Below are 23,608 nucleotides of genomic sequence, written 5' to 3' on the forward strand. Positions count from 1 at the left end.
ATATAGGTTGTAAACGTGTATGTAAAATGTTTGAAATTACTATTTTATTTTGAAAATGATGATTTATAATGTATTTAATTGATATATATGATATTTTGTTGTAATTGTTTTTATGTAGTTGTGTAAAATTGAAATTATCTATATTTGTAAAAATGTAAATATATTTTTTTTGGCAGCTTCAACATCACCCCTTTAATCTGCCCCATAAGTCACATTTTAATAAGAACCTTTTCAAAAAGAGTACAATGGAAAATACCAAATAAAAAATGTGTAAAATTCCAATTACATTGTATGTATAATACATTTTTGAAAAATACCAATAAAAGATTCTTCATGGGATAATATGAATACTTTTATGTACATGTTTATTTTTTCTGTAAATTATACTATTAAGTTCTACTTACACTATTTTCTTTTTGAGCTTAGTAAATTTAGTCTCACTAAGCCAATTATTTAGCTTTGTAAATCAGCCCAGCCATGTTTATTTTTCATATATGCTAACATTTTAGAATTTCCTAAATTATATTTTTGAATGTTACCCCTTTTTAATTTTGATTTGCAGATGGTGCAAATTACTTATGTTACATTTCGCATATATTTGATTCAGGTGTTTCAAAGTAGTCCCAAATCCAAGGTCTTAATTTGCCAAATGTAATTGTTACAGAGTAGATATTTTTGGGATGCTGCTTTTGTGTTTTTGCTAGTAACAACGCATAAAATGCTTTTACTACTGTCAGTAATACAGACATTTAGTTGTGATATTTGTTCAGTTGTTGAACTTTCTGATGTAGAAGGTTACTTACAAAAAATGTTTTTATTGATTTTCAAAATGACAAAAGAAAACAAACAAACCAGCATGGTGTCTGAGCATATACAGTATTGGCGACATGTACATTATTCCTTCTTATAATACATTTCACAAACGCGGCTGCATAATGCCACCGAAAAACGTGTTAATGCAGACCTTCCACTGATCAAGACCTTAACCCCCAATCAGTCGGGTCTGTAAATACCAGCATGCTATCTCACACCTGTCAGCAACAAACTGAAGTGACAGTTACCCAGAAACATCTGCCTCACTAGCTCCCTGATATGAGCCCCCCAATACAACCCCCAGGAAATTAGGTATTCTTACAGGCGGTTTTAAATCTGAAAAGGGCATGGGAGCATTTAACAGTTGACCCCCCATATCTAACAATATACCTTCCTCCATGTCTGCATCTTTATCCTGATGTAGTAGTTCTGAATCAGCTAAACCCCATCTTTTAAAATTTGAAGCCCATTGTGGGATAAGAGGGCCCCTGGGATTTTTCCACGATATTGTTATCCTCCTTTAAGCTAATATCAATAGAAAGTGGGCAATCTTTGACCTTTGTTTCTCTTTCTTGTTACCTGATAATTTACTCAGCAATTACAAGGACGGATCACATAGATAGGACCCATAAAGTAATGTGTTGATCCTGTCTATCACCACCTTCCAATAGCATTGGATCCCAGGGCACTCCCAAACCAAACTGCGAGTAGCCCACTGAATGGTGATTATCTCTGAGACATGCGTAGGGCAGCTCCGGGGCAATGACATACATCCTAGCCAGAGTCATCTAGACTCTGTGAAGGACTCTGTGAAGGAAATTAAACTGGATCAACTTGAGCATGGTGCTTCAGGACCCCTTTTTAATATGTTCACACATCACAAGCCATTCCCACTCAGATATTGCATAGCCCAGATCATTTTCGCATTTACCTTTGATCACAAGGGCAGGGGTCGGCTTCCCATGCAACAATACTTTATAAATCTATGAAAGTGCTCCTCTCCCATCCTCTTTCGAAAAGAACTCCTGCAGCAAAGGGGTGGATTGTGGCTCATCTGGTATAATCAACCACAACTTGCCCATTCTCTCCCCCCCCTCTGGCAAAATAATGTCCTTGTGGCACGTCACATTCCTCTGCCCCATCGATTGAAGGAGAGTAAAAAACCCTCCCTAAAAGGTCCCTACGAACTATAATCATGAGACTGCAAGGTGGAAAGACTCAAATCCCTAAATATCCAAATAGGATCTTGTCAAATCCGATAGGTAAATAAGGGTGAAAAAGTTCAGTGAATCAGTATTTGGCCAGAATCTCTTCCATGCCATCCGTACTACTTGAACTATACATGTGTTCCCTCTAGAACCCCATTAAGTCCAATATTAGCTCAATTTCTTGACAATGTTCTGGAAGACTCCTCAATAGCATACAAACCTCACCTTCAGGTGAATCAGTCCAGCGTTGTTAATTTTGTAACTGGGGGCGAGGGCATACAGTTTGTAGTCCAGAAGGGAAAGCCACATTCCTGGTAAGGCCTCAGCAGCGTGGATACGACACTCTACCCTACCTGTGCCCAAGAGTAATTCAGTAATTTTGACATCAAACATCTGAAAGAAGACATGTTGTATCATATAAGGGATATTTTTGAAGAAATACAACTGTCTTGGGAGGACTATCATTTTGCATAATGCTATTCTGCCCATTAGAGAGAGAGGTAATTTCTGCCAAAATGTTATCACACCTCCAATCCATGTCAATGCCCTACTTGTGTTATACAAAAATGTGTCCTCAATTTCATGAAAAATCGAATCACCCGGAAACTTGAATGATTCATATTCCCATTGCACCACCCAATCCGGAAATGTATCCCGAAGTCTGTGCCAAGGGGAAAAAGTGTGGATTTATCCTTATTTATCCAGAACCCAGAAAATCCCCCCAAATTATCTAGCACCTCCAGAATAATCGGAATATTGTGTAAAGGATTACACACGTACAACAAGGCATCATCAGCGAATAAGGAAATTGTATGTGTGTATCCATCGACCCATATACCCTCCTCAGACATACACTTCCTAAAATAAGCAGCCATTGGTTCCAATGGCAGGACAAATAGCATCAGAGATACCAGGCAACCCAGACTGGTGCCCCTATCCAGTGTCCATGTAGTAGAGGTCAGACTACCCATCTTTGACATTGCCATTGGTCCATGGTGCAGTAAACAGATTAATTGCAGTATGGTCAGTCCCAATACATATTTTCGTAACATTTCAAATAGCCAAGGCCATTCAAGCAAATTGAAGGCCTTAACAGCATCAAGGGACATTATCGCTAGTTCCTCCCTGAGTCCTTAACTTTTTACATGACACAATGCAGATGCCATAGATTCATAGAAGTGTTTCACCCCCAGCAAAGCCACAATGATCAGGGTGCACCAGTTTAGGTACTATATTGAATGTCCACAACGCTATTATTTTACCTAATATGTTGGCATCTATGTTAATGAATGAAATTGGACAATAAGATCTACAATACCTAAGATATTTCTGGGGTTTGAGTAACACAATGATTGTGGCTTCATGCAATAAATCCAGAACAACTCTGACATGCAGAGCCTAACTATATACTTTCTGCATCTTGGGTGCCAGTAGATCAATGTAGGTTGTGTAAAATTCAAATAGGTGTCCATCAGACCCCGGTGTCTTGCCTTTAAGCAGAGCAGAGAATGGCTAGCACATTGGATCTTGCATTCCCCTATTGCTGTTTTTAATGCAGCCCTAACATAATCTGACAATTGAGGTACTTGCACCTGTTCTAATAAATCCAAGGCCTCTTTCTTTTCATAGGTGTTTGTACATGAATACAAGGTTTTGGAATAATCTTGGACTACTGCATTGATCCCTTCTTGAGAAGAGACTAAAGCTCCTACTCTATCACACATCTGGGTTTGGGTGAATCTAGGCACTTCCCATCTGAGTAACCATGCCAAATGACTTCCTTGTCCCCTTTGCCATGAATACACACAGCGTGTTGATTATATTCAAATTTATTTAGCGACTCCTGAAGCTCCTAATATCTGCAAAGTTCCCTGGACAGGATGTCTCCGCTTTAGTTCCCCATCAGTATTTCACACTCCAACCTCTTAACATCCTGTTCAACATCCATTATTGACCCCTGAAGGGTTTTATGCACCCCCAGGGTTCTGGCCATACATATCCCCCTAATGGTGACTTGAAGGCCTCCAAAACCAAAGGCAAAATATTCAATGGATTTGTGCTGTATATAGTTGAGTGTGAGAGTGTATTTGAGTTGGGCAAGGATGTTTGAAGGTTGAAAGAAGAGTGTTGCAGAGGACTGGAATGGAAGAAGGTGAGTGGTCCAATGTGGTGAGCAGAGTGGTGGATGAAATAGAAGGTATGTGTGGGGGCGCTGTCATTGCATCTTGGTTCTGCCTACTTTTCACAATAAATATGCTTTGAAGTTACCTACCAGCTTCAGTGGGCTTGAGGTGTGCTTGAGGTCGTGAGGTGTCAAAGGAAGGAGTTCAGCGAAAATAGGTAATGGTAGACGGTATAACCAAGATTGAAACACCTAAGAATAGGGGCAAGTTGTATACCTTTTTAGGTATGGTAAAATTCAATCGAAAATGTGTGAATAATTTTGCAACGAGAAGTTGTGGAGATGAGAAAGCTGTTGGGGAAGGCGGTGTATTTTCAGTGGAATTGGAGATGTGAAAGTGAGTTCCGGAAGATAAAAGAAGAAATGGATTTGGCTGGTTTGACACATGGAGGACTTCAGTCATTTCTGTTGATGCGAGTGATATGGGGTTAGGAGTGGTGTTATCTCTGAGGAGCAAAAGAGAAGGAGAAAAAGTGATCATACATGCGTCCCGTGTTTTAAAAGTTCATGAAAAGAGGTATTCCATAATTGAAAAAGAAACATTGGCTTGTCTGTCACGATTCGCTCCCTTCGTTCCCGTTCCCACCGCTTGGGGGCATGATTTGGAGTTTATTCCCTCCTGAACTTTCCTTCCGAACCTTATGCTACAGTGCTGTGATGAATTGGGAGCGCTAAATCCTTATTTTCCAAGCTACTTCCCTTCCGGATCCATTCCAGGTTTTTGGCAGCCAGCATGCTGCTTTAATCAAATGACTATGCTTCTCAGAATGTCTGGCCCACTGCTTCATCTCCACCCTTGCAGGACAAGGTTTGGTGGAGGATAGGCAACACCTGTGGCTGCAGGTGCAGCAAACAGCACACCTGAGGCGTGTGCTCGTTAAGCAGCTTTAAAAGCCTCAGTTTGCTTCAGTCCAGCGCTGGTCATTGATGCAGTGTTCCTGTTTGTGGCTGGTCCCTTGTTCCTGGTTCTTAGCTTTGTGCCTAGTTTCTAGTTTCTATTTCTTGTTCCTTATCCCTGGATTTTGAATTTAATGTGCTTAATTGTGATTTCTGCTTCCTAGATTCTTTCTGTCTTCCTCTGTTTGCAGGCAGCATTTGTCAGTGCTTCCCCCTAACTGCACCCCTCCCCACTCTCGTCTTCCCTGCACTCCTTGTTACTGCACTTGCACAATCCGAATGGCACAAGGCCTAGTAGGACCATTATTGTTGTTTTCTTCCCTGTCTTCCCCCCCCCACACACTTTTTTGTCTCGTGGCACCTTGAAACACCATTTGATGTATAAGGGCTATATAAATAAGCAATGCATACATAGTGTATTTTGCATGAAAATGTGTAGGAATGAGCATTTCGTTCTCTTTTGTCCTCCTCAAATGGAATGCAGCAAGTGAAATTGCTGGGAGCTATTTATCTCATGCTTGTAGATTCAAAGAGCCCAGTTAGGTTGACACCAAGTAATACCAGGAGCTACAGTTGACTCCCTAGTCGAACCGTTGCCATTTAAATATACCTATGTGAAAATAACTAGTTTTGGGAATGTGTATAAAGGAGCATTAAGACACATATAAGACATTTTAAAGTAAAATGCAGCATATTAATAATAAAACCTAGTGTATAGCTTAAAATAAACTTTCCACAAAACAATCGCACCATAACAAAAAGAAAAACATTATCAAACACAATTCCAATCACATTACAATCGGGCATATATAATAGACAATAGATTGGATCTCAAATGTTACATTAGTGGCATGCCATGTACTAGTTGCTAGTTCTCCAGATATGTTTCCTGTATACTAGGTAATGCCAGATACCTTGGAGCTGCTCCTAGGTGCTCCTGTCCATCAAATCTTTATTTTGATTAGTAGGAACATGTCCCCAGTCACAATCTCATAACTTCATTGCTGGTAATAACAGGTAGTAGATAGTCAGATGACTTGAGTTGCAAGCCAGATTGCCTTTACCCAGTCTGTGTACCAAGAGTTACTTCTATGCCATTCCAGCTTCCCGGTAAGAGTACTACACAACTGCTAGTGTAAGGATGGGTACTTGGAAATAGATGAAATCTAGTTGCACGCCAGGGTTTTTGCCTTCTGTGTTTTGCAAGCATGAGTCAGGTTTCTGGAATTCTGATCATGTCCGAGGGAAAAGCAGCACCACACAGACTTATGTTGGTGATGAATGTCTGCGTGATGTAAACTCCACCACTGTTCCAAACTGTGAACATGTTTAGATCAGCATTTAAAGCTCGGTCTTGTTTGTGCCGTCCTTATGCAAATCTCTTGCACCTCCAACTTGAGATTCTCTGTCCTCCCTCTGCTCCCTTGGATCCCAAATAAATATCGGTCTTAAAGCAGTCTCACACTATTCTAATGGTCATCTTCTTCCTTTCTTTGAATCAGAGGCACTGTGGAGGCGCTCGCTCCAAGCAGTCTGCCACTCATTGCTAATGGTTAGCCTACTTTCTTACAATCTGCCATGGAGGAGGCGCTCGCTATAAGCGTTCAGCCACTCTGTGCTAATGGTTGCATTTCTCTTTCTCCCTTTTTCTCTTTCTCCCTTTTCTTTTTCTCTTTCTTCCTTCCTTTTCATTATTAGCAGTAAGTCACAATTAGCTAATGGTCCTCATTTTGCTTTTTTAGAATTTGAGTTATGCATGCGTATGTGGTCATTTATACATGCTAATTTCATACCCACGTACACAAGGGGGATACAGGGCTTCACAAAGTGGCTAAGGGAACCATAGGTCCATGTTGAGGGCATAGAGAAGTAACACCTTCACAATGGGGAGTCCAAACTTGGAACACATTGTAGACAGCTGGTTCTGGAGGAATAGTGGCATGCCTCAATAAACTGGAGAATTAGCAGACTTTATTTTTAAGTCCCTACTTGACAAAACTCTGATCTTGGCCAAATTGCCATGTCTAATGCCTTTTATGCCACAAATGATGTTGGTTTCCAACAGGAAATATTCTTCTGAAAAACTATTGAATACTATCTACACTTTAAAACTCAAGAGGGAATGTTTAGCTATTTTTGCTTTGTAAGTGGTTCATATTACAATCTTATAAACTCTTGTAATCAGTGGCTAATGTAGAAGCTAAGATGATGATATTGGTGCTGCAGCAGGGAATAGGCAGAGCAGATGCATCTAACTGCCCATAGGTTTGTTTCTATACTTTTAATGACCACATTCAACATGCCCCAATACCTGGAAGGCTTAATTTGTACTGCTTGAAGACAGTCATGCACATTGTAATTGCCATTATTCTGTTTTGAACACATGTGCCTTGTAAGTTGCTTGCGTTTTAGTCAGATTATCCCTGCTCCAATCAAAAGATGTGAAATCATGTTGGATACTGTCTGGGATTAGAATTGTGATTTTGATTAAACCTCTGGGAGGTGAGAGTTGGTGCTCTGCATCGAAGCAGGGTTGAGGTGAATAACAGTACTTTACAGGCTAGGAGAAGCACATGATGGACATGACTAAATATAGGACCTTGTTTTTCAAAATGCTTTTATTGCGGGTTTCCAATATAGCATATCTTACCTTCACCCTTTAGTTCTCTTCTATGTGCTGTAGGACCTCATCTGGCTTCATCAGTGTTTTTTATATTACATTTGCCAGTGGCCACTATATTCCTAATGGTCAGCATACAACAGTTTCTTTAACTTTTAAACCCATGATTTGTAGCTGTTGCTTACATTAGTCTGCCCTGTTAAAGTTATTTTTGGTACTCTGGCACACTGTGGACATTTATGACATTTGAGCGACTTGTGAATTTAGATAAAAGACAAGTAAAGAGCCATAACTGGAAGATTAACCAACAATTCATAAGACATGTAGGTGATGTAGGTGTGGTGTAGCAAGAGACTAGCATCCTGGAGAAAATTGGTGGTTATAATTGCAGGGGACAAAATTAGGATTTCTTGACCAGGAGCAAAATTCAACCCCCTTTTATCTGACATCACCAATTAGGCACGAGCTACGCCGGGGTGAACAAAGAACTAGTGCATAGAGCACAGCAAATGTAACCTTTGCGTAAGACACAACTCTAGCTTATTGTCCATTTATATATTATCCAATATGCTTTAAATGTCTCTTAAGTGTGTCCATGATTCTCTTATATAAACATACCCAAACCTACACAGTTAATATTACATTACCGTATTTGTATAGCACCACTTGCCTGGGGTGTCGGAAGAAGCTCCTAGTAGCTCTTGGTTTCGAGGTAACCAGACGCTCCTTGGCTATAACCAGGAGCTAAATAACTCTTAGCTCCTTGCAATTTCGATCCCTGCTATTGTTTTACATGTTTTTGTATGAATCTACATCTTATGTGATGTCTGCAGTGTAATGTTGGCATGCAATCACATGGTTGAGAGGCTTTAAATATATATTTGTATAACATTTTTTAGGTGTGCTGCCAGTGATGCACAATCTTCATCAAATCATATGTGCCTTATTTAAGTCACTGCATAGAGGGGAGAACAGCTATTGCAGTACATTCCAGGTCTGTATTTACAAGGTTTCGTTAGTAAACTCCTAAAACACAACCTTTAAAACATTGGGCCTCATTCCGAGTACGGTGCTAACCAATGGTGCTATTAACGCCTTGGTTGACGCCGTACCCGGACCGGCAGCGCCTTGGTGGATGGCGGAATTACCGCCCCATTCCAAGGTTGGCGGGGCGGTAATTCCCCATTCACCAAGGCTCTTCCCCATTCCCAAATGAGCCCCCGTAGGGCTCAATGGGAATGGGGAAGATGCAAATAACGGTGACCGTTCATTACGGTCACCGTTATTGGCTTGGAGGCCCCTTTGCGCCCTCGACTTTAACACCTGCTCAAAGCAGGCGTTAAGGGCGAGGGCGCAAAGGGAACTCGGAGTATGGCGGTAAGGGATCACCGCCACCGGTCTCGTTACCGGTGGCCGCTATCCCTTACCGCCATACTCGGAATGAGGCCCATTGTGTTTTAAGGGGTATACAACATTACTATGTAATGAAGTAAAAGTGCACCCAAAAGACTGAACTAAACAGCATTTGCAAAGGTTTACAAACAGTGTAAATTTGGTAAACCAAATGTTTACTAATAATGGCAGTTTTGAAGTGTACACTAGGTTTACAAACAATAGTAAATGGTGTAAACCAAATGTTTACAATCTTGACAAATTTGAGGTGCACGCTAGGTTTGCAAAGGTTTACAAATAAGTCTTCTTTGTAAATGAAATGTCCAGTTGTGCATGAAACATTGCGTGTACATTAGGTTTACAAAGTATCCATGATTTGTAAACCATGGCAAACTTAGGGTTTACAAATCTCTGGAACATTAAGTCCAAATTGACTTGCATAACTACAATGTTTACTTATGTGTAAACACAATGTAAACCAAAGGTTTACAAAAAGGTTTGAAACACTTGTAAACCTTTAGATCCTGTTGTTGCTTGCCCTGTACGTGGGCTTAGCGCTGTCAGTACCTGCAACAGCAATTGTGGGTAAGGAACTTGCCGACTTTTCTTGTAATCATAAGGAGCTCCTAAGTGCTTACCCCACATTCCTTTTCATATATTTGTATTATTGTCACACTTTATTTGCACTCCTTAGTTTTAGTATAGATGTGTCTTGGTTCCTGTGTGCATGTTGTTTGATTCAAAGCTATTCACTGTGTGATCTTGTGCACATTTCCCTTGCCATATTCACTGCCTTTGTCCTCACCTGACATTGTCAATGGGCGGTTTACACATTTTGAACATTTGTGTGGGGGTCCGATTTTATTTTGCGCACATATCATTGTCCCTTAAAAGCAACATTTGAATCCAAAGAATTAGAAGTATCAAGAAGCTTGGCGGGATGGGTGGCTAGAATGCAATGCCATTTATTTAGTGTGGAAGTAATTGCAGGAAAGTATAATGAACTGGCTATTTATCATGAGAAAATGGAAAGGAGGAAGGTGGAGCGGAGGAATGGTATGAAGAATGGTGTGAGCAGATGTTTTTAACCAGCAATGGTGTTATAGGTAGGGAAGAGTGGATTGAAGGAATGCAAGCGGAATGGCTGGTGAAAGATAGGTTGATAGTGGATGTCAGAGCATATTGGGAGGTTTGTGATGAGTTGAACATTGAAAATTAGACACTTTACTGATCAGGAAAGGTTGTTCCTGTGGGATTGCGAGAAAGATTAATAGATTTGGCACATGTGTGTGCTTTCTTGTTCGTCTCACTTGTTGGATTCCTGTTCCCGGTTCCTCATTGAATTACTGCTCTGCAATCACACTGGCAGTTCGAAGCCTTCCATGCTTCCCGTACCAGTGAAATCGGTGTCGTTCTTTGGGCATCCTGCCCACCAGACTATACTTGTGGTCATGCCACCACCGCATAGCTTGTTCCTCCTTCCTTCCTCACAATGCCTTTCTTGCATCTGCAAACGCTGGGCCACCGGCGTCTCGTACTTGCATTCTCTTCCTTGTTGAAAGACGCGGGCTCTGCGACTTGCCTTTGCTCTACCACCACAAGGCGTAATGATAACAGGGTTCTTCCCCTGCGCACCAGGATCTCCTCCTTCTCTCCCACTCATCAGAGTTAAATATGCAAATGGATTTCTTTTTGCATTGCCTTCAGCCAACAATAAATATGCCACATTATTGTTCCATCAGGTAGTCCCATGTATGCGGCTATGGTAGATGGACCAGGGAGTTCCTCACAAAAAGTTGAGTCAATTTTCCCAAAGGGGGAATCTCTTGCAGTGAGGTCCTAATTGCCTCGACCCCTAGAAAGGGTCTTGTGGAATGGGCTCACCTCCCTAGCCCCACAGGGGGGTCCTCCTTGGGGAGAAGGGATGAAAGGAAGACAAGCACATTCAAGTTACCCATGAAAGCTCATGAACAAACATACATTTCCTAGATGTCTCGATCCAGGTTCACGAACAAGGATACAATACTAATATATACAGAAAGGAAACAGACCGCAATAATTTGCTTCATCGTTTAAGTTTTCATCAAACAAGTTTGATCAGGAATTTACCATGCAGCCAAATGATGAGAGTAAAACGCATATTGAATGATCCTGTAACATACGAGAAAGAAATTGGGAACATGAGCAAAAGATTTTAAGAACACAGATACAAACCATCAGAAATAGCTATGGCTAAGGAACACCTAGAAACAACTATCAGCAGAACAACAGTCAAGGAAACAAATGCAACATCTATGGTTTATGTCTCATGTTACTCTTTACAAAGCAACAAAATTAAGTCTGTCATCAAAAAGAACTGGTGTACGCTGACAAATGAGTTGAACATCTATTCAAAGAGCTACCTACGTTTGCTTACAAAGAAGTGCACATCTGAGAGGCAGATTAGTTAAGACGACACCAGGAATGAAGAAACTGGAAACTACTAGGAAAGGTACTTTCCCTTACCTGCATTGTAATAACTGTAATTTGATAACAAAGGGTGACACCATCAACCATCCTCGCACTGGTGAAAAGATAAAACTCAAGAGTTATGCAACATGCAATACACCCAATATCATATATGGGATCAAATGCCATGCAGAATTTACTATGTTGGCCAATCCAAGAGACCTGGCAAACAACGTTGGACTGAACACAGATCCTGAATAAGAACTAAGAATTTGAACTCACCTGTAGCCAGACATTGGGACCAGATGAAACACAGTATGAGTCAGATAAGAATACAGGTTTAGGAGGTAATCAGACAACATAATGCACATGAGGACGTGGGAAGATGGTTGAATCAACAAGAATTGTACTGGATCTTATAATCATGAGAGCTAATTATGGTGAGAGATTGCATCCTGATTTAAGTTTGAACTCTATGTGTGATTTATCTGAGTGGGAACTACTGTCTCATTATGACGATGCTTGAAGAATACACAGTTGGTGGATGCAGACTGTTACACCTTATATAGCAAGCACATATTATTTACTGTAATGATTTTGACACCACTGGGAGGCATCTAGCTTTCTCTATTACAGATGGTCCGTGTTCTGGCTGCACAGTACATCCCACATTGGATTTCACATCCATGTAGGACGTAAGGCAATTAACTGCATTGCCAATATGCGTACCAGAATACGTATCAGTTTATGGATTAGTGGTCCTGAATATTACTAACAGGCATCTATTGTTTGAAATATTGGCGTATTACTGTGATACTTATTATCGGTATTGCAATTAATACTGGTTATTGACCATAGCAATAATCAAGCTATTGGGGCTTGCACACGGAATGCAGTAATACATGTAAAAATAACTCCTACGACCCTTGATCAGGGGGTCTAAGTAAGACACTACGATAGTGCGTAGACAACGCATGCGCGCAATGGTAATTCGATCATCAGGCTGGAATGACAACACCACGTACATGCGCCTGCGCATAGCCTCCTGAACAATCTGAAAAAACGGATTGCGTAATCTTCGTTTTTTCTAGACTTAACTGCATGACAAATTTGATGTATTACCAGATCGCTTTAATCCACACTTACACATTGGAATAACATTGAACAGTGGCTCCTTTGAGCAGCTCCTTCATGTCAGTCGTGCAGTAGCAGATCGAAGTGAGCGACATTGCATGTCACCTTGGCCGCATTTAGTTACATTAATGCAGATCGTAGCCAGGCCATGTTTGTTAGTCTTACAGACAGAATGAGAGCAATAGAATCACAAGCCGGTAAGTAGAGAGTCTGCTCTCTTCTCCCTCCATTTATTTCTCACATATGCGAGTAATAAAGCACACCTGGTTTCTTTCTTTTTGGTTAACCTATTTAGGACAATAACAGTATGATTTGAACAATTGTGGTCACACCGGATATATCACGCCTACAGGTATCTATGCAACACCTGTCATAGATTTTAGACCATGCAAATAGTTACAAGTAATTAAATCAGACTCTTTTGTTTTTTAATTTATTTTTTTCTCGTCTTACATATAGATTTCAATCACCAATTGGTATATGCCATTAATGTTTATTTGAATAACTGGGAACCTGTTGTGGATTACAAACATGTATGTGTGCTGAAAACAGTCAACTCTTGATCGATATTATGGATATGGTTTATGAACATGCTAATGTGGAATGAATATTGGTTAATAATAATGGATGCACAGTGCCTGAAAGCCCTGAAGATGGACGCAAGTCCGAAATGCATTGGCAAAAATAAAATTGGGCACTGATCTGTCAGGCAAATAATGAAACAGAAGTTGTGTTTTGAGAATTAACACAACGTCCGATTTGTTTCTATTCGGTATAAAGTGGAACACTATATACCTGCTGTGAACTAAAAGTATTTGAACTATGTTTGAACTCCAGAGGGAGAGTAATGAGTGAGCACACTCAGGAACAGGTGGCGATCTGTTCCTACTTTTGAATCTTTCAGAATGACCCACTTATAAACGGGGCGAAAGAAAACCTTGAGTTCTTGCACTCATTTGTTGATCCCCATTTTAAGGTTAAAGTGCCTGGATTCCACACTGTAGGCAGTAGGACTACACCTACAGAAGACATACCTGGAATGGGCAAGACTGCAAGATCACTTGATAGCAGAGCTGAGGTTTAAAGAACAGTTGACAACAAAATCAACAACTGACCATCCACAGCAGCCAGTATGAAGTATGTCTTTGTCTGGTGCGCTCAATCCACTGAAACTGTGTCTGGTGTAGTGGCACCATATGTGGTGTGCCCAACTCTCACACATACACTCTTGTGGGACTTACTTCCAGATTCAGCATTTTTGTATTTGCCTGGGGCTGGGAGAGCAACAGGTAGTGATAGTGGGCCTACAGCTACACAGATGTTGGATGCATGTTTGAGTGATACGCCAGCTTGGCAAGGATGACTATCCACTAAAGTATTGGTTCTCCAAGCAGCCTTTATGAACAGTAACACTTCCCCATGTAGCCATTAGCATCTTACGCTACCCCCAGCTAGTGTACAATCAAAGCACTTTTAAGTGCTGCTGACGCTATTATCTAAAACCACAGGAGAAGACGCTGTAGCTTATGTTGAACAACTGACAGTCATTAAAATGAATGAGCACCATATTCCAGTTGACCATGGCAAGATAGTGTTGCTTTCATAAGCACAGTGACATGATCCTCAAAGACAACAGCAGATCTTAGTAGAGTTAGATGATGACCTGTCTCCCAGTCAGCTTTGCATCCTGTGCAGTGGGTGGCAGTTACTGTACTTTTTATTGACATTTCTAGTTCATGCTCTGAGAATTTTATTGTTTTGTGGTGGTGATGGAGGGTGACCAAACATACAAAATGTTGGGGGGAAAACACTGACATTGTACATCTCGCCTATCTTTACAGTAGTGGACGCAAAGACTAACAGGCCGATTCATGGAATAATTAGCGCGGCGCAAGTGGGCAAAAACGTGCGAATCGCAGTGGAATAGCGAAAATCGCAGTGCAATTGCGAAAATCGCACGAAAAGCAGCGCACGTCGATTCATGGAAGGCCGTGCGCGAGAAAACCAGCGGATGTGCGATAAAAAAGTGCGCGGCGCACGTTGGCGCACAGGCCATCTAACAGCGTGCGCCAGGTCACAGCGAAAATCGCACAGGCCACAGCGAAATTCGCACATAGCGCGGCGCACGCAACAAAAGTAGGCGGAACACGGGCGTAACACTCGGAATGGGGAACAACTTGCCAAAACGTGGGCGTCACGGGGGAAGTACAGGGCACAAGTGCGTGGAACGCCCACACGCTCGCCTACAACACGTATTCATGGAATAGAATAGGGCAAAAAAGCGCACGCTCAAACCAGCGCACAGGCACAAACACGACCGCCACAAGAAAGCAGGCGGTAGCGTCTCTGCGGCTGTAAGAAATGTGCGCCAAAAGGTGCGCCAACAAATAGCACCTATATACTGCCATGATGAATGTCCCATACTGTGGCCCTCCAGGAAAAATGACGTGCAAAGGGGTACCCACAAACACGGACACCCGCTGACAAAAAATACGTGTGCGTGTATACCGGGGTGCGCGGGAAGTCTAACACGCGATTTCAGCAGGGTACGTGCATCACAGGGGTTCGCGTGAAGTTATTCACGCGATCGGGCCTGGGGGAGCGGGCTACGTGTATTACAGGGGTTCGCGTGAAGTTCCTCACACAATCGGGCCTGGGGGAGCGTGCTACGTGTATTCCAGGGGTTCGCGTGAAGTTTCACACGCGATCGGGCCTGGGGGAGCAGGCTACGTGTATTACAGGGGTTCGCGTGAAGTTCCTCACGCAATCGGGCCTGGGGTAGCGGGCTACGTGTATTACAGGGGTTCGCGTGAAGTTCCTCACGCGATCGGGCCTGGGGGAGCGGGCTACGTGTATTCCAGGGGTGCGCGTGAAGTTCCACACGCGAATAGCCTGGGCGCGTGTATTTCAAGGGTGCGCGGGAAGTTCCACACGCGAATAGCCTGGGGGCGCGTGTATTCCAGGGGTGCGCGTGAAGTTCCACACGCGAATAGCCTGGGCGCGTGTATTTCAGGGGTGCGCGGGAAGTTCCACACGCGAATAGCCTGGGTGCGTGTATTTCAGGGGTGCGCGGGAAGTTCCACACGCGAATAGCCTGGGCGCGTGTATTTCAGGGGTGCGCGGGAAGTTCCACACGCGAATAGCCTGGGCGCGTGTATTTCAGGGGTGCGCGGGAAGTTCCACAGGCGAATAGCCTGGGGGCGCGTGTATTTCAGGGGTGCGCGTGAAGTTCCACACGCGAATAGCCTGGGCGCGTGTATTTCAGGGGTGCGCGGGAAGTTCCACACGCGAATAGCCTGGGCGCGTGTATTTCAGGGGTGCGCGGGAAGTTCCACACGCGAATAGCCTGGGCGCGTGTATTTCAGGGGTGCGCGGGAAGTTCCACATGTGATTTGACAGTGTGGGTCCTCCCAGGTGTACCCTGTACACCCTCCACGGCCCCTGCAGGCAGCCCACACCACAGGGGACTACCCTGCATCCCTGGTCATGTCCCGCAGGCAGCCCACCCACCATGGGCATGCCCCCCAGCAAAGGCACATGTCTCCTTGAACTAATGAACACCAACTCATGTCCCCTTGCACCCCCACCCCCCAGCACTGTGGGGCACCTGCCAGCAGGCCCCCACCCATGTCCAACTCATGTCCCCCACCACCCCCACCCCCCAGCACTGTGGGGCACCTGCCAGCAGGCCCCCACCCATGTCCAACTCATGTCTCCCACCACCCCCACCCCCCAGCCACCAGGGGCACCCTCCACCAGGCCCCCACTCATGTCTCCCACCACCCCCAAACCCCAGCAGTGCAGGGTCACCCTCCACCAGGCCCCCACTCATGTCACCCACCACCCCCACCCCCCAGCCACCAGGGGCACCCTCCACCAGGCCCCCACTCATGTCTCCCACCACCCCCAAACCCCAGCAGTGCAGGGTCACCCTCCACCAGGCCCCCACTCATGTCTCCCACCACCCCCACCCCCCAGCCACCAGGGGCAGCCTCCACCAGGCCCCCACTCATGTCACCCACCACCCCCACCCCCCAGCCACCAGGGGCACCCTCCACCAGGCCCCCACTCATGTCACCCACCAACCCCACCCCCCAGCCACCAGGGGCACCCTCCACCAGGCCCCCACTCATGTCTCCCACCACCCCCAAACCCCAGCAGTGCAGGGTCACCCTCCACCAGGCCCCCACTCATGTCTCCCACCACCCCCACCCCCCAGCCACCAGGGGCACCCTCCACCAGGCCCCCACTCATGTCTCCCACCACCCCCAAACCCCAGCAGTGCAGGGTCACCCTCCACCAGGCCCCCACTCATGTCACCCACCACCCCCACCCCCCAGCCACCAGGGGCACCCTCCACCAGGCCCCCACTCATGTCTCCCACCACCCCCAAACCCCAGCAGTGCAGGGTCACCCTCCACCAGGCCCCCACTCATGTCTCCCACCACCCCCACCCCCCAGCCACCAGGGGCAGCCTACACCAGGCCCCCACTCATGTCACCCACCACCCCCACCCCCCAGCCACCAGGGGCACCCTCCACCAGGCCCCCACTCATGTCTCCCACCACCCCCAAACCCCAGCAGTGCAGGGTCACCCTCCACCAGGCCCCCACTCATGTCACCCACCACCCCCACCCCCCAGCCACCAGGGGCACCCTCCACCAGGCCCCCACTCATGTCTCCCACCACCCCCAAACCCCAGCAGTGCAGGGTCACCCTCCACCAGGCCCCCACTCATGTCTCCCACCACCCCCACCCCCCAGCCACCAGGGGCACCCTCCACCAGGCCCCCACTCATGTCACCCACCACCCCCACCCCCCAGCCACCAGGGGCACCCTCCACCAGGCCCCCACTCATGTCTCCCACCACCTCCAACAAACCCCAGCAGTGCAGGGTCACCCTCCACCAGGCCCCCACTCATGTCTCCCACCACCCCCACCCCCCAGCCACCAGGGGCACCCTCCACCAGGCCCCCACTCATGTCTCCCACCACCCCCAAACCCCAGCAGTGCAGGGTCACCCTCCACCAGGCCCCCACTCATGTCTCCCACCACCCCCACCCCCCAGCCACCAGGGGCACCCTCCACCAGGCCCCCACTCATGTCACCCACCACCCCCACCCCCCAGCCACCAGGGGCACCCTCCACCAGGCCCCCACTCATGTCTCCCACCACCCCCAAACCCCAGCAGTGCAGGGTCACCCTCCACCAGGCCCCCACTCATGTCTCCCACCACCCCCACCCCCCAGCCACCAGGGGCACCCTCCACCAGGCCCCCACTCATGTCTCCCACCACCCCCAAACCCCAGCAGTGCAGGGGCAGCCTCCACCAGGCCCCCACTCATGTCTCCCACCACCCCCACCCCCCAGCCACCAGGGGCACCCTCCACCAGGCCCCCACTCATGTCTCCCACCACCCCCACACCCCAGCCACCAGGGGCACCCTCCACCAGGCCCCCACTCATGTCACCCACCACCCCCACACCCCAGCAGTGCAGGGGCAGCCTCCACCAGGCCCCCACTCATGTCACCCACCACCCCCACCCCCCAGCCACCAGGGGCACCCTCCACCAGGCCCCCACTCATGTCTCCCACCACCCCCAAACCCCAGCAGTGCAGGGTCACCCTCCACCAGGCCCCCACTCATGTCACCCACCACCCCCACCCCCCAGCCACCAGGGGCACCCTCCACCAGGCCCCCACTCATGTCTCCCACCACCCCCAAACCCCAGCAGTGCAGGGTCACCCTCCACCAGGCCCCCACTCATGTCTCCCACCACCCCCACCCCCCAGCCACCAGGGGCACCCTCCACCAGGCCCCCACTCATGTCTCCCACCACCCCCACACCCCAGCCACCAGGGGCACCCTCCACCAGGCCCCCACTCATGTCACCCACCACCCCCACACCCCAGCAGTGCAGGGTCACCCTCCACCAGGCCCCCACTCATGTCACCCACCACCCCCACCCCCCAGCCACCAGGGGCACCCTCCACCAGGCCCCCACTCATGTCTCCCACCACCCCCAAACCCCAGCAGTGCAGGGTCACCCTCCACCAGGCCCCCACTCATGTCTCCCACCACCCCCACCCCCCAGCCACCAGGGGCAGCCTTCACCAGGCCCCCACTCATGTCACCCACCACCCCCACCCCCCAGCCACCAGGGTCACCCTCCACCAGGCCCCCACTCATGTCTCCCACCACCCCCACCCCCCAGCCACCAGGGGCACCCTCCACCAGGCCCCCACTCATGTCTCCCACCACCCCCAAACCCCAGCAGTGCAGGGTCACCCTCCACCAGGCCCCCACTCATGTCTCCCACCACCCCCACCCCCCAGCCACCAGGGGCACCCTCCACCAGGCCCCCACTCATGTCTCCCACCACCCCCAAACCCCAGCAGTGCAGGGTCACCCTCCACCAGGCCCCCACTCATGTCTCCCACCACCCCCACCCCCCAGCCACCAGGGGCACCCTCCACCAGGCCCCCACTCATGTCACCCACCACCCCCACCCCCCAGCAGTGCAGGGGCAGCCTCCACCAGGCCCCCACTCATGTCACCCACCACCCCCACCCCCCAGCAGTGCAGGGGCAGCCTCCACCAGGCCCCCACTCATGTCACCCACCACCCCTACCCCCCAGCCACCAGGGGCACCCTCCACCAGGCCCCCACTCATGTCTCCCAGCACCCCCACCCCCCCAGTCACCAGGGGCAGCCTCCACCAGGCCCCCACCCATGTCTCCCACCACCCCCACCCCCCCAGCACTGTGGGGCACCTGCCAGCAGGCCCCCACCCATGTCCAACTCATGTCCCCCACCACCCCCACCCCCCAGCACTGTGGGGCACCTGCCAGCAGGCCCCCACCCATGTCCAATCCATGCCCCCCTGCACCTGGGTCCCAACATTCCCCAATCATGTCCATAATGCCCATCCTCCCCTGCCAAAAGGCCCAACCAACTATCACACCCACCCACATATCAAAGGCAATTACATGTTACACCCCCAATTTAAATAATGCAATTGAACACATGTCTGTCACACACAATGGCTGCAAGTGAATGACAAAACACCCAACATGACATGCCTGAAAGCAATGAGATGATACGACACATTGAAGAATCAAAAAAAATATGTATTGAACAGCAAGTAGAATGGAAATGAAATAAGAAAAAACACAAAGCAAATCAAACAAAACAAGATGAATGTCCAAGAAAATAATCTGAAAAATTAAAATAAGCCAATGAAGAACCATGAAGAAGATCATCCTGGGTCCATGAGCCCAACCAAATTAAACCTAACTATGACTACTAACTAAAAACTGAACTATATACAAAAAAGTGGTGCATTGTCCAATCGCAACCAAAAAAAAATCAAAAAAACAAAGGAAACCTAACCCTAACTATACAACTATATACAAAGGCAGCGGGCTATTCGGACGGCTCACTGGTTGTTGTCATGGGCCAGGGCATCATCGAACTCCTGGTCAATGGCTTGGAGGCGGGCATGTTCCCTGGCCCTGAGGTCCCGCAGGGATAACGCAGTGTCAAGCTCAAACTCCCTGCGAAGACCCTCGAGGCACTCAGCCCGCCTCAGCGCCCTCCGCCCTGACCATCGTGAGCCGTTCCTCCTCTGCCCGCTGCCGCTCCGCACCTATCCGCTGGCACAACCGCTCCCACACGGAAGCCACTCCCATTCCAGGGTTCTCCTGCCCTCCGGCCGATGCCTGCACCCCTGATGTTGATGGCCCCGAGCCATGATGCCTCCCACGTTGAGCCTGCTGCTGCCTCCGACGCAACTGCCTGTGCCAGCACGACGGCATCCAGGCTGATGGTAACCACCGACGCCGTCGTGCACGTGCCCTGCCCGATGATGCCGTCACATCCTCCATCTGCTGGGGTCCAGTTGCTGTGGTGTCCACCCCTGCTGGATCTCTGACTCCCGACTGTGGCAGGGATGGGATCCCCACCGAGCTGGCTGCATTGGTCGGGGCAGGTCCACAGGGGGCCCTGGTGGCATCTGGGCTGGAAGACGGCAAGGAGAACGACTGGTGGATAGCCTGCACAGAGGAGGAGAGGGCCGCCACATTGGCCAACACATGCAGGAAACCCCCGAACATGGCCGATCCCAATTGGGCCACGTCGGCACGGTGCACTTCGTGATGACGTGCGTGCTCCTCCCGGGAAGCACGCACGGCATCACGAATCACAGCCGTGCGCATCGCGACCCCAATCAGGACCTTCTCTGCACGGCCAGGGGTTCCCACGTCCGCAGGTGGAGGGGAGTCAGGTGACATGGACATCCCCTCTACCTGCGGACAGGCCTGGGACGGGGCATTCCTGCTGGTGCATGGTGGTGCACTCACAGGGTCAGGGACAGCGACATGCACAGGCCCCTCCACGGTGACCTGTGCTGCCTCCTGCCCCTGGCCCTGGACTGCACCACTTGCACCAGCAGGGATGCCCCCACCAGGCCCCATGTGTGCCCCAGTGGCGGCCTCCTCCTCCTCTGTGCAAACCACCAACCTGGATGGCTCCTCACCGTCTCCCACGGTAGCAGGCCCCTGTGGGGGCTCACCCACCCCTTCCGCTGCAGCCGTGGGGGCATCCCCGCCGCCTTGCTCCACAGTGCCGTCTCCGCCCTCTTCTTCACTAGCCGCTGCGTAGAGGGAGACAAAGAACACAAGCATCAGGGCACTGTACAATGGTCCCCTAGACAGGAAGCAATAGCAGATGAGCACCACTGTCAAAGTACACTTCCATCATGTCCCTCCACAACACATGGGTCAGTCCAGGCAAAACACACACAGTAACAGGCATGGTGCATGCCATGGACATTTCCATGCATGTCCAATGGACTCTTGAAACATTCAATGATATGTAACTCACATGCATCATGGCTCATGCCTATCACATGCACACACTTCACCTCAGTCACATCCATCTGGCCCCAAACACACCAAACACAGCGGATACAAGGGTAATTTGGCTGCTTTACTGAATCTGTGCATTGTCACATACATGTGTCATGCATCCATGGCATGCACAAGTCACAGACACGCAGGTCAGGCACACAGACATGGCTACCATATATGTACCTGGCATCAGCACCCATCCCTCACCCCCACCCATGTCCAGGTACAGAGACTGGCATGCTCTCATATTCAAAATCTGCATAGGGCTCCCCATGCGGCATTTCAACACATGCAACAACCATGTGCATCACACATCACTGGTCGCACATGCATTACCATGATGTCCCTGCACACATACATGCATACATGGCCTATGGCACACATACAGGCAAGTATCATAGAACCAGCACACCGCAACATGCCCTGTCTCACACAGTAATGCATGGACACTTACCGCTCAACTCCAGACGGGCCTCCCTCTCAAGGATCTGGGCGTGGAGCGCTGGGCGTACGCGTTCCAGGACCCTCATCTGGATGGAACTCATGCGGCCCCGGCCCCCCTCCACGAGGCGCCGGGCCTTCACAAGGGTCCTGGACCTCAAGTCCTCCCAGCGCTTCTTGATCTTCAGGACGTCGCAGGTTGCCACCCCCTCCGCGTTGATGGCAACCACACAGTCGGCCCAGATCCTCTGCCGTCCTTCCTTGCTGGCGCGGGACGATCCAAAGAGGGCATCATACTGCCCCAGGACATGCTCCACCAGGACACCAACTTCGGTGACAGTGAAGCTGGTGCCCCTCTGCCACTCTGGCCTGGGGTTGCCACTGGTGCCAGATGTGGAAGTGCCCGACATGGCAACCCCAGAGGCAGGTGTGGGTGGGCAACTGGGTCCTGGGGCTGGGCTGTGGAGCGATGTAATCCCAGTCGGGAGTCTTCAGTTCCAGCAGGGGTGGACACAGCAACTGGACCCCTGCAGATGGCTGATGTGCAGGCACCAAATGGCAGGGCACGGTGGCAGCAGGCAGGCAGGCAGGCAGCAGCAGATGGCACGTGGGAGGCTGCTCGGGGAACTGGGGGGCAGTAACTCGGCCTCCTGGGCAGGAGCGTGGTCTTCCGTGTGTTTTCACGTGGCCAGCTTGATACGGAGTGATTTGGCACGTGAAAATCCTGCACGTCAGCGTGAAATCCGAGGAAAGGCCCTTAGCGCGTAAGCGCGTCAGCACGCATACGCGATTCTATTGGACCAGAGTCCCTCAGCGCGTAAGCGCGTCTGTGACGTGACCCGCACGGGTGTTCCCCACTCAGCACGTGATGACGGGGCACACGTGGAGATACTGCACGTCAGAGTGTCATCGCGTGTAATTGGACAAAAGTGCGCGTACACGCGATTGGCCTATGTACGTGTATTTAATGGGTGTGCGGGCACTTACACACGCAAGTACGTCAGCGAACCTGTATCCCGTGGTGCGTGTGAATTTCCACACGCTATTGGACTGGGAACTGGATTCCAGGGGTGCGCGGGTCACACGCTGTATCCCGTGGTGCGTGTGAATTTCCACACGCTATTGGACTGGGAACTGGATTCCAGGGGTGCGCGGGTCACACGCTGTATCCCGTGGTGCGTGTGAATTTCCACACGCTATTGGACTGGGAACTGGATTCCAGGGGTGCGCGGGTCACACGCTGTATCTTGTGGTGCGTGTGAATTTCCACACGCTATTGGACTGGGAACTGGATTCCAGGGGTGCGCGGGTCACACGCTGTATCCCGTGGTGCGTGTGAATTTCCACACGCTATTGGACTGGGAACTGGATTCCAGGGGTGCGCGGGTCACACGCTCGCCTAGAACACGCGCAAAGCATAAATTTGCGGACTTTAACAATAACAAGCTCAGACGCCAGGATGAACATACCGTTCCTAGCAGCAGTGGCAGTGGGCTACCAAAGGAGGAGGAGGAGGATAGTCAGGGCCAGAATATTCACACCCAGAACCAGCCTTTTCGGGAT

The 23,608-nt window shown here is 48.9% G+C and overlaps 1 long non-coding RNA gene across 1 annotated transcript in view; it reads right to left on the reverse strand.

The window, feature by feature from the left end:
• Nucleotides 1-23,608, reverse strand: part of LOC138568975 (uncharacterized) — a 236,590-nt gene that overhangs the window by 118,890 nt on the left and 94,092 nt on the right. The window contains exon 2 of the long non-coding RNA XR_011303032.1: nucleotides 11,222-11,263. This is a non-coding gene — a long non-coding RNA (uncharacterized lncRNA). The remainder of the gene's footprint in view (nucleotides 1-11,221; nucleotides 11,264-23,608) is intronic.

This window comes from Ambystoma mexicanum, chromosome 2q, assembly GCF_040938575.1.
Source record: "Ambystoma mexicanum isolate Mex_15411 chromosome 2q, UKY_AmexF1_1, whole genome shotgun sequence".
NCBI lineage: Eukaryota > Metazoa > Chordata > Amphibia > Caudata > Ambystomatidae > Ambystoma > Ambystoma mexicanum.